Below are 17,476 nucleotides of genomic sequence, written 5' to 3'. Positions count from 1 at the left end.
GTAAAGTTTTTTAGTTCAGAGCATTAAGCTGTCAGCAAAACATATCCAAGCCATCCATCTAGTGGCATTTGTTAAGATCAACATAGCTGCATATTTATAATCTTATTATCTCCTTATGTGAGAAGAAAGGATTTGATCAACATTATTCCAACTTCATAATACATGATTCGTAGGTAAGCACAGCTTGGTGCAAAAAGTTCTTTAAACAATTTCCTTTAAAAAGCAAAGAGTTCTGGGACTTCCCTGGTGGTCCAGTGGTTAAGACTCGGTGCTTCCACTGCAGGGGGCACAGGTTTGATCCCTAGTCAGGGAAGTTCCACATGCCTCAGGACGCAGCATGAATGAATGAATGGATAAATAGATAAATATAGATAAATAAATAAATAGGTAAATAAACAGATAAATAGATGAATAAATAGATATATAAATAGATAAGTAAAGATAAATAGATAAATATATAGATACATAAATAAACGAATAAATAAAATTTAAAAAATAAAATAAATAGCAAAGAGTTCTGTAATCAAAGTAAAATTGGAAACAAAAGTCAACAAAGCTCTTGGCTTTTAAAGATCTAGGAATACCTTGTAGAACTGTCTCACTTTTAAAATTAACTGTGGGGCTTCCCTGGTGGCGCAGTGGTTGAGAGTCCGCCTGCCGATGCAGGGGACACGGGTTCGTGCCCCGGTCCGGGAAGATCCCACATGCCGCGGAGCAGCTGGGCCCGTGAGCCATGGCCGCTGAGCCTGCGCGTCCGGAGCCTGTTGCTCCGCAACGGGAGAGGCCACAACAGTGAGAGGCCCGCGTACCGCAAAAAAAAAAAAAAAAAAAAATTAACTGTGATGCAGGCTTCCCTGGTGACACAGTGGTTAAGAATCCGCCTGCCAATGCAGGGGACACGGGTTCGAGCCCTGGTCCGGGAAGATCCCACATGCCGCGGAGCAACTAAGCCCGTGCGCCGTGGCTGCTGGGCCTGCGCTCTAGGGCCCGTGAGCCACAACTACTGAAGCACACGTGCCTGGAGCCTGTGCTCCGCGACAAGAGAAGCCACTGCAATGAGAAGCCCGCGCACAGCAACGAAGACCCAATGCAGCCCAAAATTAATTAATTAATTAATTATTTAAAAAAAGGATGTTAAAAAAAGTTACAAAAAATAAATAAAATTAACTGTGGTAGATATGCATGCTGTGTGCTAATGTTATAATGTACTTGGAAATGTATCGAAAAATAGAATGGATTAATGAATTAAAAGAGATGGACAGATGGTACAGACATGTAATAAAGTAAATACAGTAAAATAATGGCAGAAAGTAGGTGGTAAACATAGAAGTGTACACTGAAATTCTTTAAACTTTCTTATGTGTGTGAAATTTTTCATAACAAAATGTTGGGGGAAAATAACCATAGCAAATAACATGTCTTCTCATGGTTCAACCTCTAACCTACAAATTATATTTTTGGAATGGCATAAATAAAACCTGGTCAAAATCAAGCATTTACGGAAAAGCTCATGCAGAAAATTACACCAGAAGCATTTTAACCACAAAGGTCTCTGTCACAAGAAGTTAATTTAAAACAATCTGTTATAGGTCTAGTGTGAAACAAAAATCTGTCATAAAATTCTCTAAACATTTTTTGAGGTTAATTTGTGCTTTTATTTGCCAGTATAACTTAACTACAGTGGCCTGCAAACTTTTTTGACCTAAAAAATACATTTTACATGAAAATCCAACAAACACACACATATATAATATACATACATATATATGTAAGTGAAAAAAAAGTTCTCTAAACATTTTTGAAGGCCACAAAATCCTATTCTGAGAGAAATAAAGCAACTCCAAAAGCTCTCATCTGAGGGGATAGAATTTATATTTCCCCAAATTGAGCAAATGTTTGTCACTAAGTATGACATCAAGTATGATCCAGTTTGGAGGTTCATAAACAAGGCTCCTAGAATTTTGATTTATGACATTCTACAGAAAGATACATTTTTCATGAAAGTTCCATCTTTATGCTGGTGAATTTCACTCTTTCTTACTCCATGAGTAAAAAGGCATCAGAGAAAACTGTCCCACAAGCTGAGACCCACTCTGTGCCGCCTTACATTGTCACTGTCATATTGGGGAGAAGCTGTGGATGAAGCAGCACAGTGCAGCCCCATGTTTAATGATTACACCCAGAACGTTAATGGGTTAGACTTCAAGAACTGGGGGCGGGGGGGAGTTCCATGCCTCATGCTCATTTCTAAACTTAAGATAATCTGTATATAAATAGGCTTTCTGGCTGAATCTTAGAGCACTTTAGTCTGAACAAACTGTATTAACGGTAACAATTCCAAATACTTAAAAGTTTTACTGAAAGCCTACTGGGAAGCACTGAGCATTTTTTAAAATAAAGTACATATTGTGTCCTTTCTTAGATGCCAAATTGGTTGGGGTTTCTTTTTCCCCCTAATGTTAAGAGGTATGCATATCCCTCCTCATCTCCCAAGTTGTAATAACTAAAACATAAGTTAACTGTAACTGATCAAGCTCAAAAGTAAACCTACACAAATGAAATGACATTACAGGTCTACGAGTTGAAAACTGTTCATGACCAGAAATTTCAAAAGTAACAATGACAAACATAATATTCCTGTCAACTTCCATTCTAGGAGAGATCTCTTTTTAGATGAGAAAGAAAAATATGATCATTTATGCTGTGAATTCATTCATATTTACAAAATTGGTTTGTAAATACAGCAGATTGGGGGGGGCGGTCTTTAGAAAATAATTCTACAACACTTTTGAAATCAAATATCTTTTGCTTGGGCTTCCCTGGTGGCACAGTGGTTGAGAGTCCGCCTGCCGATGCAGGGGGCGTGGGTTCGTGCCCCGGTCCGGGAAGATCCCACATGCCGCGGAGCGGCTGGGCCCGTGAGCCATGGCCGCTGAGCCTGCGCGTCCGGAGCCTGTGCTCCGCAACAGGAGAGGCCACAACAGTGAGAGGCCCGCGTACCGCTTAAAAAAAAAAAAAAAAAATCTTTTGCTTAATTCTTAACCTAAGGTGACAGCAGTATATTTACACAAATACTGTAAAGAAACTTTACAAGTTTCATTATGAACTATTAACTGTATTTTAACACAAAGGTATTCTCCATCAAAAGTGGTTTCATTTTATAGGTAAAGGTAAACTGGAACAATCTCTTTGCCAAATATCTCAGTTCTCAAGTTAAAATTGATGACATTTTGCTAGAATTAAACTTTAGGTAATAATCATCTCCACAGACCAATGACTTCATCATTTAAAAATATCTTAGCTTTCCATGCAGTAGAATACACGAGACAAAAATAATGAAATAGATCTGTGCTGAAATGGGAAGCTGCCCATGATATAGGAAATTAAAAAGTTCCAGGAAATTAAAAAAAAAAAAAGTGGTTTCATAGGTAGGCCTCCACCAAACAGGATTAGGTATATCTGTATTTCTGATTGCTCCTCAATTATAGTCATTAATAGCTCAAAAATTGTTGCTCTTGTACACAAAGAAGCAAGGCAGCCTCCTGGATATGACTTTGAGGGGGATGAGGATATTTTTTTCTGCTGTAATCATGCATAAACAGAGATAAGAAGCCCCACAAAGCAAACAAAATGAGAACTATGATTCCACTAAAAGTAATTTTGCGACAGATTATGAGCCTGGGGCAACCTGGCAGAATTATATGATATTCAGGATTTATGTCAAAATAACCCAGTTTGGGGGAGGGAGTACTACATGAAACAAGATTGACCTTGGCTATGCGTTAATAATTATCAAATCTGAGTAACCAGTTCAGGGGGGGTTCTCTATATTATTCGACTTTTGTATGTTTTCCATGAGAGAAAGTTGTTCAAAATTAGATTATTGACTGAAATGTTAAAACATCATTTCCCTAACACTACTGTTTTTGATATGGCAGAAGACATGCTTTGTACTGCTTCTACAGCTGTTTGCTTAGGTGTTTTTAGAGTCATCCAAACGAAGACTTTAAACTATTTCTTGATGGTAACACTGTGTCAGAAAATTCCAGGAAAATGTAAAAACAGGGAGGCCACTTTGCATTCTGTGTGTTGCTGAGAGATGAGTGTAAATCAAAAGAGTTTAAATTCAGTAAGGAAATTTACTACCTAAAACAATGCTATGACACAGGAGGATCAGTCAGTAGAGCAAACACACACTCCTTCCTCTTTTGTAAATTTAAACCTCCATAAATTGAATTTCCTTAATGAAGAGTACACCTATACAACTAAGAACAGAATTAAAACAAACTCAGGGGCTTCCCTGGTGGCGCAGTGGTTAAGAATCCGCCTGCCAATGCAGGGGACATGGGTTCGAGCCCTGGTCCAGGAAGATCCCACATGCTGCAGAGCAACTAAGCCCGTGTGCCACAACTACTGAGCCTGCGCTCTAGGGCCCGCGAGCCACAACTACTGAACCCGCGTGCCACAACTACTGAAGCCCGTGCTCCGCAACAAGACAAGCCACCGCAATGAGAAGCCTTCACACCTCAACAAAGAGTAGCCCCCGCTAGCCGCAACTAGAGAAAGCCTGCACGCAGCAACGAAGACCCAACACAGCAAAAAACAAATTAAATAAATTTTAAAAAATAAAATTAAAAACAAAAAAACTCAGTATCTTTAAATAATGTTTTAAAAATCCCACCTGTCACCAGGATGACTGAAACTACCCCCTCTACAATCCCACTGTATTTTTAGTTTTTACTTCAAGCTGCAATGTAATCTACTGAATACATTTGGTAAGCACACTGATTCCTGAAAGTCCAAAATCAACCAAAAATCTGGTCTAACTCTTTTTCCACCACCCTCTAAACAATTAAAGCTACAAGCAGGAAGAGTGACCTTAAAAACGTCCCCACAGCAAGAGAACAGAGGCAGAACAGACTGAAGCACACATCTTCGCCCGAACAGAAGAAAACTTCCACATAAGCAATACTGCGACACGGAGGTGGGGCAAGGGCTTAAAAGGAAAGTCGGCCAACGGGGACGGAGGGAATAAAAGCAAAGCTGCCGTGAGAAAAAGTCAAAAGTTAGAAATGCAGCGGCAAAAAAAAGACAACTTTTCCAGCTCCGTACACCCTCCCTCCAGAGCCTGACACACAGCAAGTGCTCCAGAAAGGTTTGCTAAACTCAAGGAAACTTTCCCAGAAATGGAAAGACAACAAGAAGCGGATGATGGCAGGAAAATGGACAGGTTGCTCATACGGAGGGAGCTGGTGAAAATCCTGCAGTTGACTCAGCGGAGGACGTGGAAATAGCAACACTATCTTTTACAGACTGCCTACTTACAGAGTGTCCCAATTAAACGTACGCCCCTTTCAGCTGTTAACAACCCAAAACAATGCCCCGGCGCTGGCGGTGGGCAAAACGCTGAACGCTTCGGCCCCTAAAGAAACCCAAACGGCTAGGTAGGTCAACTTTGGTCCACTCTACCCATTAAGTTATACCTTAATATCATGCTAATAAATTATGCAGACGGTTTATTGGGACACGCTGTGCGTCTGGCACTCTGATAAGCGCTTTATACGCCCCAATTCACTGAACCTTAACAGCCTTCAGAGGCAGGGACGGCATTAGCCCCTTTTTCTAACCAAAACACAAAGACTTCAAGTGACTTGCCTAAAGAGACTGCGCTGGGATTTGCACCCGCGCTGGACACCTGGGCCGTGTGCGTAACTATAACGCTACAGGCCCGGCTGGGGAGATTTAAGTGCTCCGGCCCGCAGGGACTTGTAGCGGGGATCCCCCGCCCCGCCCCCGCCCCGGGAATAACTTCGGCATCGCAGCGCAATCAGAGGAATGAGGAAAGGCGGCGTGGCACCTGTTTCTGGGCCCAGCAAGGGGTGGAGGAGCTAGGGACGCCCAAGGTCCAGGCCGCGGGGCGCCCCGAGGCGGGGGGCGCGGGAGAACCCGCCTCCTCCGGGAAGGCCCCGCGGGCGGGAGAGAAGCCCGGGGGAAAAGGCCGAGCGCGCGGGCCCGCCGAGGCCTAAACCCCGCCCGCCACCCACCTCCCAGCGGCCACAGCGTCCGCGCGGGCCCCGCCAGGCCTGGCCCTGCCGCCTCACCTGGCTGCTGCCCCGAACTCGTCTCCCGGCCGGCAGTCCTGGGCGGCGGCGGAGGTGACGGCGAGGAGGGGAAGGAGGAAGGAAGAGGAGGAAGGGACGGCGGGAGGGAAGAGGCGGAGTGGCCGCGGAGGAGGCGGGCGCCGCCGGGCCGGGGGTTAGAGGGAGGGGGAGCCGAGCCAGACGCGGCCGCTACCGGCACAAACACTGAACAGCCGCTCGGGCGCCCGCAGCCCGGCAGGAAGTGACGGGGGAGGGGCCTGCGCCCGCCCCCGGCCCCCGCCCGCCTCCATGCCCAGCCCCACCCGCGGCCCGGACCACAAGTCCCGGCGGGCCCTGCGGCGACGCCTGCGCTCGCAAAGGCACGCCGGGAGCCGGGCTAACCCTCGTTGGTCCCGCCTGAGCCTCCTAGGCCAGCCTTTTGGGCCCCGAGGCCTGCTGGGAGTTGCAGTTCTACTGGGAGTTGCAGTTCTACTGGGAGTTGCAGGCTGCCCGCTAGACGCGGACGCTGGGGCTTCCTTCTTTTCTCCTTCCGCTTCGTTCTTCCCTTTTTCCCTTTCCCTATTCCTCTTCTCCGGCCTTTGTTACTCCTTTCTCTCCTTCCCTCAATTGCTCCTTTCGTAAGTGTTTATTAAACGCCCACTACTTGCAAAGCACTGCTCGCAGAGCTGAGAACATAGTGGTGATCAAACAGACAAAAATCCCTGCCCTCATGGAACTTAGGTTCTAGTGAGGGTGAAACAATAAAATCAGTAACTTTTATAGTGAGTTAAAAGGCAAGAAGTGCCAGATTGCTATTTCTTTCACCCAGTTCTAGATAAACTAAGTAGTTTTTTGTAGCCCTCTTATATGACAGGTTGAGGTTTGGGCGTGGGGAATGTTGACCCTCTAGAATCACACTCAGCAAAGAATTATACACGCGTTGTGGTAGGTTCAGGGAACAGTGAGTGAAGGGACTGCAGATGTCCAGGCAAGCTCTCTCTTGCTCTAGGACTGCTTCCCCACTATTTAAAAATAGTTTCTCTATCTCTCAATATCTCTCAATTTAACTCCTGCTCAATCTTCCTTGCCAAGGCTATATAATTTGCATAAGTTCATGATATGAAATGTGTGGCTGACGGGGCCACTCCAAACAGTGCTTTGGGACCTTGCCCCAGCCTTGGAGGACTCCCTTCTCTGGACCAGGCAGGCCTCCTTACTTCGCTCCTTATAAAATACATTGAGACTGAATTTCAGGACACCAAAAACAGTCAAAGGAATTTCACTGTCCATTGAGTGCCAGTCTAAGACAGTACTAAGCAACATTCAGATATTGTCCAGCCCTCTGCTAAAGGTGAATTTTCTTCTTTCTATCTTCCAAGCAATCTGGATCCCATAGGTCGCTGGGGTGAAGGAGCAGACACAGAGGGGTTTCCCTAAACCCAAAGCTGAGGTCCCTGCACAATCAGACAATCTCTTCAAAGGTTTAAAGGTAGAAGGGGGTGTTCTGACCCATTTTACTATCACCCTTGGGCACCCAAGTGATGGGCCTATGACTTCTAGTCTCAACTTTCTTCCCTCCTTCCATATATTGAGGGGAGATCTCTCTTTTCCTTCTCTAAGCCAGTCTTTGGATTTTATCCTGTGACTTGGGCCTCAACACAGCTGGGCCTTAGTTTTCCTCTTAGTTAAACGGGAAAAACAATTTCCTGTTTTATCCAGGGGTCATGAGAATTAGTAGAGTTCGATGACACCCTGTCTCAACTTCCCCATCTAAAGAGTGATAGGACGCTCCTTAGTGAAGTCCTCAGTGTGCTGCTCTGAGCAACCAAGGCTACTACATGCTCTTGGTTTTTTTGTTTTTTGTTTTTGGCTGCTCCTCGCAGCACGCAGGATCATAGTTCACCGACCAGGGATTGAACCTGTGCCCCCTGCAGTGGAAGCATGGAGTCCTCACCACTGGACCTCCAGGGAATTCCCTACCTGCTCTTGTTAGTGACTGATCACCCGTCATCCTAGGGAATCACTTGTTCTCAGAGCACTGCCTTCCCCTCCCTCTCCCATTCCCTGGTAACCGCTGATCTTTGAACTGTGTCCTGCAGTTTTGCCTTTCCCAGAATGTCATATAGTTGGAATCATGCAGATTGGCTTGTTTCACTTAGTAATATGCATTGCATGTATGTGGCCTTCATGTCTTTTCTTTTCTCTTCTTTTACTTTTTTTTTTGGCCGCAACGCACAGTTTGTGGGATCTCAGTTCATCAACCAGGGATTGAACCCAGGCCATGGCAGTGAGAGCACCGAGTCCTAACCACTGGACTGCCAGGGAACTCCTGCCTCCATGCCTTCTCATGGCTTCATAGCTCATTTCTTTTTCTGTTTTTTTAACAGACACATTAACAAGAAGCATAATCTTTAGATAAAAATCAACTTCTCACAGGATTTTTATGAGCTTTGCATGTTCCATTCCTTATTACAAACACATATATAATTTATCTTCTGGCAAGGAACACACAGGATTTAGTGTAACTTAATGGTCACAATATCTTACTTCCACCTGCTTCCTAAAGAAAAATAAATAATTCCTAAAAAACAATTATTATTTTATTATTAAGCAAGAGTCAAGAAGCATTCTGGCCCTTGGAATAGATTTTGACTGACAGTCTCTAGGTACAAATAGAGAAAAACAAATCCAAGTGACCCACCCCTGAACCACAGCCAGCCCACGGCTAACCTATGCCTCAGTTAAATACAATTTCTTGGTTACACAAAGTAAGAGTTCAGCGTTCTCGGAAAACAAGGAGTATTAAATCTTCAGCTGGTGGTTGTTTTTCTTTTCTCTCCTTTTCTTTCTTCTGGGTTTTTACTTTTAATTAGTTGCTATCACTTTAACATACACATAATAATCTGGGTTTGTGTCATCTCCTTAAAAATGAGGCAGGGACTTCCCTGGTGATGCAGTGGTTAAGAATCCGCCTGCTAATGCAGGAGACACAGGTTCCAGCCCTGGTCCGGGAAGATCCCACATGCCGTCGAGCAACTAAGCACGTGAGCCACAACTACTGAGCCCGCATGCTACAACTACTGAAGCCCACGTGCCTAGAGCCCGTGCTCCACAACAAGGGAAGCCACTGCAATGAGAAGCCCTTGCGCCGCAACTAGAGAAAGCCCGCACGCAGCAACGAAGACCCAACGCAGCCAAAAAAAATAAAATAAAATAAAATTTAAAAAAATGAGGCAGATTAGGCTTCACAGAGCCTGCTGAGTGGCAGCTCTGCCCTAAAGATGGGTACTTATATTTTACCACAGTCCCCACCCTGCCCGCATCTCTCATTTATGTTACTTTCCTGTACCTGTTGATATTTGAGTTTGCAATGCCTGGCTTACTGTGTAACTGCATGGACTGAATGCTGGTCTATGGAGCTGAAGACCTGTCAGAAAGACAGTGAAAGAATCTCCAAATACAACTGTGATAAGTATAGGAAGTAAAGGTACCTGATGTTATGAAACCCTGGTTTCAGGGTTTAAGGATGGAGCATCCAGAAGCACTGTAGCTTTAGCAAAGGTCTGAAGAGACACGTTGGTGGTAACTAGGCAAAAGCAGTGCAAGTGTTCCAAGTAGGAGGGAAAGCATGTGCAAAACCCTGTGGTAGGACACGTGGCCCAGGTCCCAGTTACTATACTACAAAACAAGCTGCTCCAAAATTTAGTAGTTTGGAAGAACAGCAATTATTGTATTATCTCTAGTAGATCTGTGGGTCTGGAATTTGGAAAGAGCTTGGCTAGGTTCTTGTAACTTGGGGGTCTCTACTGTGGAGTGGACCACTGGGGGACAGAGTGCCTGGGTGCTAGCTGGGCCTCTCTCTCTTCCGGAAGCCTTAGGGCCTATCCATGTGGTCTCTGAATGGGCTACTTTGAGCTTCCTCACAGTATGGCAGCCTCAGGGCTGTCAAATTGTTTACATGGCAGCTGAAGGCTTCAAGAGTGTGTGTCCCATACAGCAAGGCAGAGGTGCACTACCTCATGTGACCTAGCCTTGGACGTAACATAGAGCCACATCATAACAGACATACAGAACAATGGAAAGAAATAAACCTACATATTTACAATCAATGATCTTTGACAAAAGTGCCAGAGGCATATGCAATGAGAAAAGGATCCTCTCTTCAGTAAATTAGTGGGAAACTGAATATTCACAAGCATAAGGAAGAAATTAGACTCGTATCTCACACTACCACTGTAGTTAATTGGCTACAAGCAAAACACAAGCCAGTCCAGATCAGGGTAGGAGAATTAGACTCTGCCTCCTGATGGGGAATTGGAAATGGAGTTTAGAGGAAATTCAGGACTGGAGACACAATGTATGTGTGAGTAGCATTTGGGAGGTAATTGAAGCCTTGTGTGTGGATGTTAATGGATGTTAACACCTGACCATTATCTCTGCTCCAATCTCATAGCCCCTTAGCAGAACTTTGCACCCTTATAATTATTCAATTATTTGCTGAGTTTGCTCTGTTTGGCTAGAACTATGTGATCAACTTTCATGAGGGCAGGGACTCAGGCTGTCTTGGTCACCATGGTGTCCCTGACCCTCAATGCATGTCTGGTACACATAAATTTCCATCAGCTGCTGAAGAACCACAGCCTCTTTCTCTGTTGGAGTCTCTAAAAAACAAGGAACACCTGTAGGATTGATTGGCCTATGTCAAGGTCACCTATAGTATGTGTTGCAAGGGGAAACAGGTTGAGAACTACTTGCTAGTCTAGGTAATTCTCGGGATTATTTAAGATAGTGTTATCTCCTAGGGCTATTTCAGAAATCTTAGGGATACAACAGAAGATATAATGGAAGCCTCCATTTCCAAAGAAATCTTTTAAAATTCCTAGGAATAAACTTTACAATAAAGATTCACAATCTATGTGAAGAAAAAATTTGATTCCGCAGAAGGATACAGAAAAACTGGAACAAACAGAAATATAAGCTATGTTCTTGGCTAGAAAGACTCCATATCACTAAGATATCAGACAGTTGATGAGATTTAATCTAGACATTTAATGACAGCCCAAGAAAAACACAAATAGGATTTTGTTTTGGAACTAGATGAGCCATGTCTAAAATTCTTCTGGAAAAATTAACAAGAAAACATTTCTGAAAACGCCTGACCATGTAGTGAACATATTATAAAGCCTTATAATTACGACTATTAGGTACTAGTACCTAATTAGTTCCACAAATCAGTGGAAGAGAAGAAAAATTCCCAGATAGACTCAAATACATGTAGACATTTAATATTCAACAAAGGTGGTATTTCAAATTGGCTAAGATAAGATGGATTTCATTCAGTAAGAGGCTTGGGACAACTATGCAGCCTCTGCAAGTGAAAAACAGAGTTACATCCATACTTTATATCTTATACCTGGAAAAATGCCGAAAGGATCAAAGATTTAACTGGAAAGAAGGAAACCATAAAAGTACCAGGAAAATCCCTGGGAGAATTCTTTTACAACCCTGAAGTGGAGAATATCCTTTTTTTTTTTTTTTTGAGAATACCCTTTTAACTATAACACAAAATTCAGGAGGCTTAGGGGAAAAGATCAATGAAAATACAAAAAATAATCATGTGAAGTAAAAAGATAAATGACAAACTGGAAAAAGAATTGCACCTCAATTATGGAAAAGGCAAATTTCATAACACATTAAAAGGACCTAAGAAATGGGGGGAGGGGAATTAGATGAAGATAGTCAATATGTATAAACTTCCAGTTAATTATAAGGAACTACTAGGGATGTAATATACAACATGATAAAGATGATTAATGCTGCTGCACTTTATAAATAAAAGTTGTTAAGGGCTTCCCTGGAGGCGCAATGGTTAACAACCTGCCTGCCAACGCAGGGGACATGGGTTCAAGCCCTGGTCCGGGAAGATCCCACATGCCTTGGAGCAACTATGCCCGTGTGCCACAACTACTGAGCCTGCGCTCTAGAGCCCGCGTGTCACAACTACTGAAGTCCGCGCGCTTAGAGTCCGTGCTCCACAAGAGAAGCCACTGCAATGAGAAGCCCTCGCGCCGCAACTAGAGAAAGCCCGCACGCAGCAACAAAGCTCCAACACAGCCAAAAATAAATAAATAAATGTATTAAAAAAAAAGAAGAAGATCAAATTAAACCCAAAGCAAGCAGAAGGAAAGAAATGATAAAGGTAAAAGCAGATATCAATAAAATTGATAAATCTTTAGCCATACTGATCAAGAAAAAACAGCCAGAAGTTTTGTGGTAGGTGCAGAACACATATATGTTTATTAATGAAGAGACCACCTCTGGATTCCAGAGGTCTGGAATGAGACATTAAAAAAGTGATAACAGGGGACTTCCCTGGTGGTCCAGTGGTTAAGACTCCATGCTTCCAATGCAAGGGGGCATGGGTTCGATCCCTGCTTGGGGAGCTAAGATCCCACATGCCGCATGGTGTGACAAAAAAAAAAGTGATAAGAGTATTTACCTCTGGAGACAAGGACTGAGTAGCTAGGGATGAGGTGGAAAAAATACTGAAAATACCTTTTAGTATTCTTTTGAATGTGCATATATAATCACCTATTAAAAGTAAATAAAATGCTTTTTTTTTTTAAAGAAAACATCTTCATTTGGGGGCTGGTAATTCTAAAAAGCATATTCATTCATTCATTTAACATTTAGTATTTCTTATTTCCATGCATTTTTATACTTACACTGCAAATGAAGGCTTCTTAAAACAATATTGTTTTGTATATTTTAAAACTTTATATAAATGGCATACTAGTATTTGAATTCTTCTATGACTTGCTTTTTTCCCTCAACGTTACATTTTTGTGTGGTTCCTCTATATGTGCATGTGTAGCTCTAGCTTGTTCATTTTCATTGCTATAGAGTATGCCATCAAATGAGTAGACCATCTTGTACTTACCCAGGCTTCTATTGATGGACATTTAGGTTAGTGCCATTTCTTGTTATTATAAATAATACTATGGTCAACATTTTTGCGTATCTCCTCACGCACTTGGTAGATTTTACATTTCCAGTATTTGTAATTGGCTGTTTCACAAAACATCCAATGGGGTATCCTTATCTAAGGGCTATCTTACCTGTTGATTTTTACAGATCTATGAACTGTAAATATAACATAACTTTATTCCAATGCACATAGACTTTGAGAAAAGTGGGGAATTAGGATCACTCATTGATTTATTTATTCAATAGATTCTTACATACTTACTGAGCATTAACTATGTGCCAGACACCGAGAATACTAAAATGAACAAGAAGGGGATTTCCCTGGCGGTCCAGTGGTTAAGACTCCGCGCTTCCACTGCAAGGGGCACCGGTTCGATCTCTGGTCGGGGAACTAAGATCCTGCATGCTCCGCGGCGCAGCCAAAAAGTTTTAAAAAATAACAAACAAACAAACAAACAAACAAAAAAATAACAAACAAATAAATAAATAAATATATAAAACGAACAAGACAGGCCCCTGTCCTCGTGGAGGTTACATGAAGAACATATCTCTGTTTTTCTCTCTTGGTCTTTTTCTCTCACCCATTGTCCTAAAAAATCTTGATAGGGTTTCATCATTGGGATGTTAAGGGCTCCAGGATAAGTGAGGTGAGAATTAGTGATCATGGGTTAGTTATAGATCGACAAGGTAGCCCCTCTTGGCTTAGCTGACCTGGTTATTTCTCACATTTAATACTAAGTAACCCAGTGGGAAAAACAAATCCCTCACGATATAATTTTTAAATATTGATCTCGTAGGAGAATCCACTGCTTATCTCAAGGTTATCTGGAAATAGGAGGGTGTATTTTCATATTATACTAGAAGCAGAAAGCTAAAGGGGTCATTTTCCCTGTAACATTAGAAAGATTTTGGTCACGCAAAATAACTTTTGGCTTCATGCAAATCATTTGTCGTTAAGAGACTAAGTGCTAGGGAGATCAGCTTGGTGCTTTGTGTCCACCTAGAGGGGTGGGATAGGGAGGGTGGGAGGCAGACACAAGAGGGAGGAGATATGGGGATATATGTATAGCTGATTCACTTTGTTATACAGCAGAAACTAACACACCATTGTAAAGCAATTATACTCCAATAAAGATGTTAAAAAAAAGAAGAGTACAAGTGCTCTTGTTATATTGAAATATTACCTAGTCTCTAGATAATTTCTATGTTTTATTACAGTTTTTTAAATTAAATTGCTTAATCAAAGTAATGTGTTCATAGTTTAAAGAGTCAAATAGCTTTAAGAAGCTTATCATGAAACAACATCCCCACCCACTCACTTTGAACACTTTCAGCTCTCTGGTATCTCCCTTCATGTTTCTAAACGACATGCCTGAACAGATAATCCTTGATTCTTCCATTTAGATTTCTTCTGTTGCTTGCTTACTATGGTATATGAGAATTTTGTTCTCTTAGTCCTGTTCCCACTCACTCCAACACACAAATTTCCCCTTCTCCTATCCTTCCAATGTGTTTGTACCACAATTCTTGATTCAATCAATATTTACATTATTAAGATTGTACAAGTAGTATTCACCACTGAGTATGTAGAGTAGTATGGTTAAATTTCATTTCTTACATAAATTTACTTGCCTAAAGTTATTAATTGCCTTGGTTTTTCATTTTCTTGTGTAACAGGATGTAATAGAGAACTATTTCCATCTCAGTTTCAAGTGATGCTTCCCCATTCCAAAGTAAGTCCACCCAGGTGGGACTTGTAAAAGTGGTGATTAAAAACTGGTTATAGCAGCTTTATTTATAATTGCCAAAGCATGTGAGCAATCAAGATGTCCTCCAGCAGGTGAACGGATAAATTGTGGTACATTCAGACAATAGAATATAATTCCACACTAATAAGAAATGAGGTATCAGTCCATGAAAAGACATGAAGGAAACTTAAATGCATATTACTAAGTGAAAAAAGCCAATCTTAAAAGGCTACATACTGTGTGATTCCAACTCTATGACATTCTGGAAAAGGCAAAACTATGGAGATGGTTAGAAGAGGATCAATGGTTGCCAGGGGTTTGCGGGAGAGGGAGGGATGAATAGGCAGAGCACAGAGGATTTTTAAGGCAGTGAAACTATTCTACGTGACACTATAATGGTGGATACATGCCATTATATATTTTTCCAAACCTACAGAATATAAAACACCAAGAGTGAACCCTAGTAAACTATGGACTTTGGGTGTTAATAATGTGTCTGTGTAGGTTCATGATTGTAACAAATGTACCACACTGGAGGAGGCTGTGCATCTGTGGGGTAAGAGGATGTACAGAAAACCTCTGTACCTTCTGCTCAATTCTGCTGTGAACCTAAAACTGCTCTAAAAAATGAAGTAAATTAAATCTACTAAAATAAAAACACAAAAACTGATTTTGTTATCTTTGGTCCCTTACCCATTCAAGAGCATAAAAGGGCTAAGTTTAAAACTTCCAGAGACCATAAAGAAAATGTTTGGAGAGAGAGCTGCTGATGAGATGACAGTAAGTTTGCCCAATTTATGGGAAGGGGAAGAGAACGATGCTTTTTCTTCGAGCCTAAAGAAAGACACTTCCATCAGACCTCTTGAAGAGCTTGAAGTGTCTCTGGAAGCTCAGGTGACACAGTAAGTGGTGTCTGACTCACACCTGAGAGGTATAAATGAAAGGCACTGTGGCTGGTTAGCTGCTTTGATAGCGGCAGAGGGAAGGGGTGGTGGTGTTCAAGGGTGCAGGACAGTGTCCTGAGGACCAGATTGGGCTGTGCTGGGGAAACACCAGCTTGCATCTTGTCTAAGAGGTTTCCCCCATGGTGTGAGGTGACCCCGTCAAAAGAGACTGCATGCTTGGGGGCTAAAGGTGGAATTGTAAGCAGTCATCAAATCAAGGGATCTTCAGGTTGACAGAGGCCTGACCCATCCAGAGGAGTGCAGAGCGGGGGCTGAGAGGTGGAGGAGTATCTCTGAGCATCACAGATGCCAAAAGTACCCTGAGAGAGGTAGAGTCCATTGGAAACACCTGCCACGGTCAGAGAGTGCCCACCCCACCTCCACAGAGGCTGACTCCTGAGTGGAGGAGGGTGGTGCAAGGCCTGGGTGGGGAAACAGAGAAGCCCCCCAGGCCTCTTCTTCTCACCTCAGGTGACCAGTCCAAAGTGGCAGAAGGGGAGATGGTTTAATTTTAAATAAATTTGGAATTTTTGACTCGTTAGAGTGAAATCAAATGAAATTGTTAATATTCAACCATCTATGCTCACAAAAATGGCAATTTCATGTGATTCTGCTTAATGCCTAAGAGTGGACATTTTAATTACTGAACTGAGACTGTCTGGGGGTTTTAAGTGATGGAGAGAGTTTTATTACCTGAGAGTGAGATTTGCCCTAGACTTCATCCAAGAGTATGAGGGAAGAACTGGCTTCCCAGAGACAATTTGACATGCAAAGAATAAACTTTACATCCAAGAATAAACTTCTTTTCTGCCTACACCCCATAGGCCCCATCTGTTCAACAAATTGGCTACACTTCATTTTCTATGTGTTTATCACCAGTCGACCCACAAAGTCTCTGACAGGAATAGAAATCTCTCAATAAATTCAAACACATCAGAAATAGGTAACCTATTTCTTTCCTTCCTTCCTTTCATCCTTCCTTCCTTCTTTCTTCTCTTTCTCTCTTTCTTTCTTTCTTCATTTTTTGTCTTGGAGACATTACCCCATACCTCTCTGTTCTCCTGCTCTGATTCGGACTGATTCCTCTCTAGACCTGCTGGAAGCTGCAGCGCTAGCCCTTCCTTTTGCCTTTTTCCTGGGCTGGAACTCCTGTTTCCTGGATTCCACAAGTTCCTTTTTCATGGCTTTCTCCCTCATGCTCCATTCTCTTTCTGAGAAAGAGAAAATTTTGAGAGATTACATATTTGGAAATATCATCATTCTATCCTCTCATTTCATGGGTAATTTGGCTGGGTATAGAATTCTAGGTTAGAGATCATTGTCCTTCAGAACACAGAGGTTTTCTATCTCATACTGGCAGAGGGAATGGGGGGTTGGAAATCTGTTCCTTAGAACTTTACACTTAGATGGGAAACCAAATTTTCTCTTATTTCTTCCCTGTATTTCTCTCTCTGTCTCTCTTTCTTTTCCTCCCCCTCCTCTCCCCCTCCTTCTCTTTCTTCTTCTTGATGGTGGTGGGGAAAAATTCTACATCACTGGGTTTTCAAACTCTAGAGCTGTCAAAAAGCACACAACTGTTTTCCTAACATAGACTTGTATTTATTTTTACTTACTTATTTATTTATTTTTATTTGGCTGTGCAGGCTCTTAGTTGCAGCACACGGGATCTTCGTTGTGGCACGTGGGATCTTTGTTGCAGCATGCATGATCTTTAGTT

General features: G+C 42.4%; 1 protein-coding gene across 14 annotated transcripts in view; it reads right to left on the bottom strand.

Annotated features, from left to right (window-relative positions):
- The window catches only part of STAU1 (staufen double-stranded RNA binding protein 1), an 89,065-nt gene that overhangs the window by 54,015 nt on the left and 17,574 nt on the right, over positions 1 to 17,476 (bottom strand). For 10 of the 14 annotated variants that reach the window (XM_027087052.1, XM_027087053.1, XM_027087054.1 and 7 more), the window contains exon 1: positions 6,102 to 6,215. The exons of 1 other annotated variant lie outside the window; for it this stretch is intronic. The gene's annotated coding sequence lies outside the window, so the exon portion shown is untranslated. Of the gene's footprint in view, positions 1 to 6,101; positions 6,265 to 17,476 lie in introns of those variants that run through there. 3 more of the 14 variants (XM_027087067.1, XM_027087068.1, XM_027087064.1) reach the window with 3 other exon arrangements.

Source organism: Aethalodelphis obliquidens, unplaced genomic scaffold (assembly GCF_003676395.1).
Source record: "Aethalodelphis obliquidens isolate GAN/ISIS:26980383/991018 unplaced genomic scaffold, ASM367639v1 scaffold57, whole genome shotgun sequence".
NCBI classification, from domain to species: Eukaryota; Metazoa; Chordata; class Mammalia; order Artiodactyla; family Delphinidae; genus Aethalodelphis; species Aethalodelphis obliquidens.
This window is presented reverse-complemented; position numbering and strand designations above follow the sequence as displayed.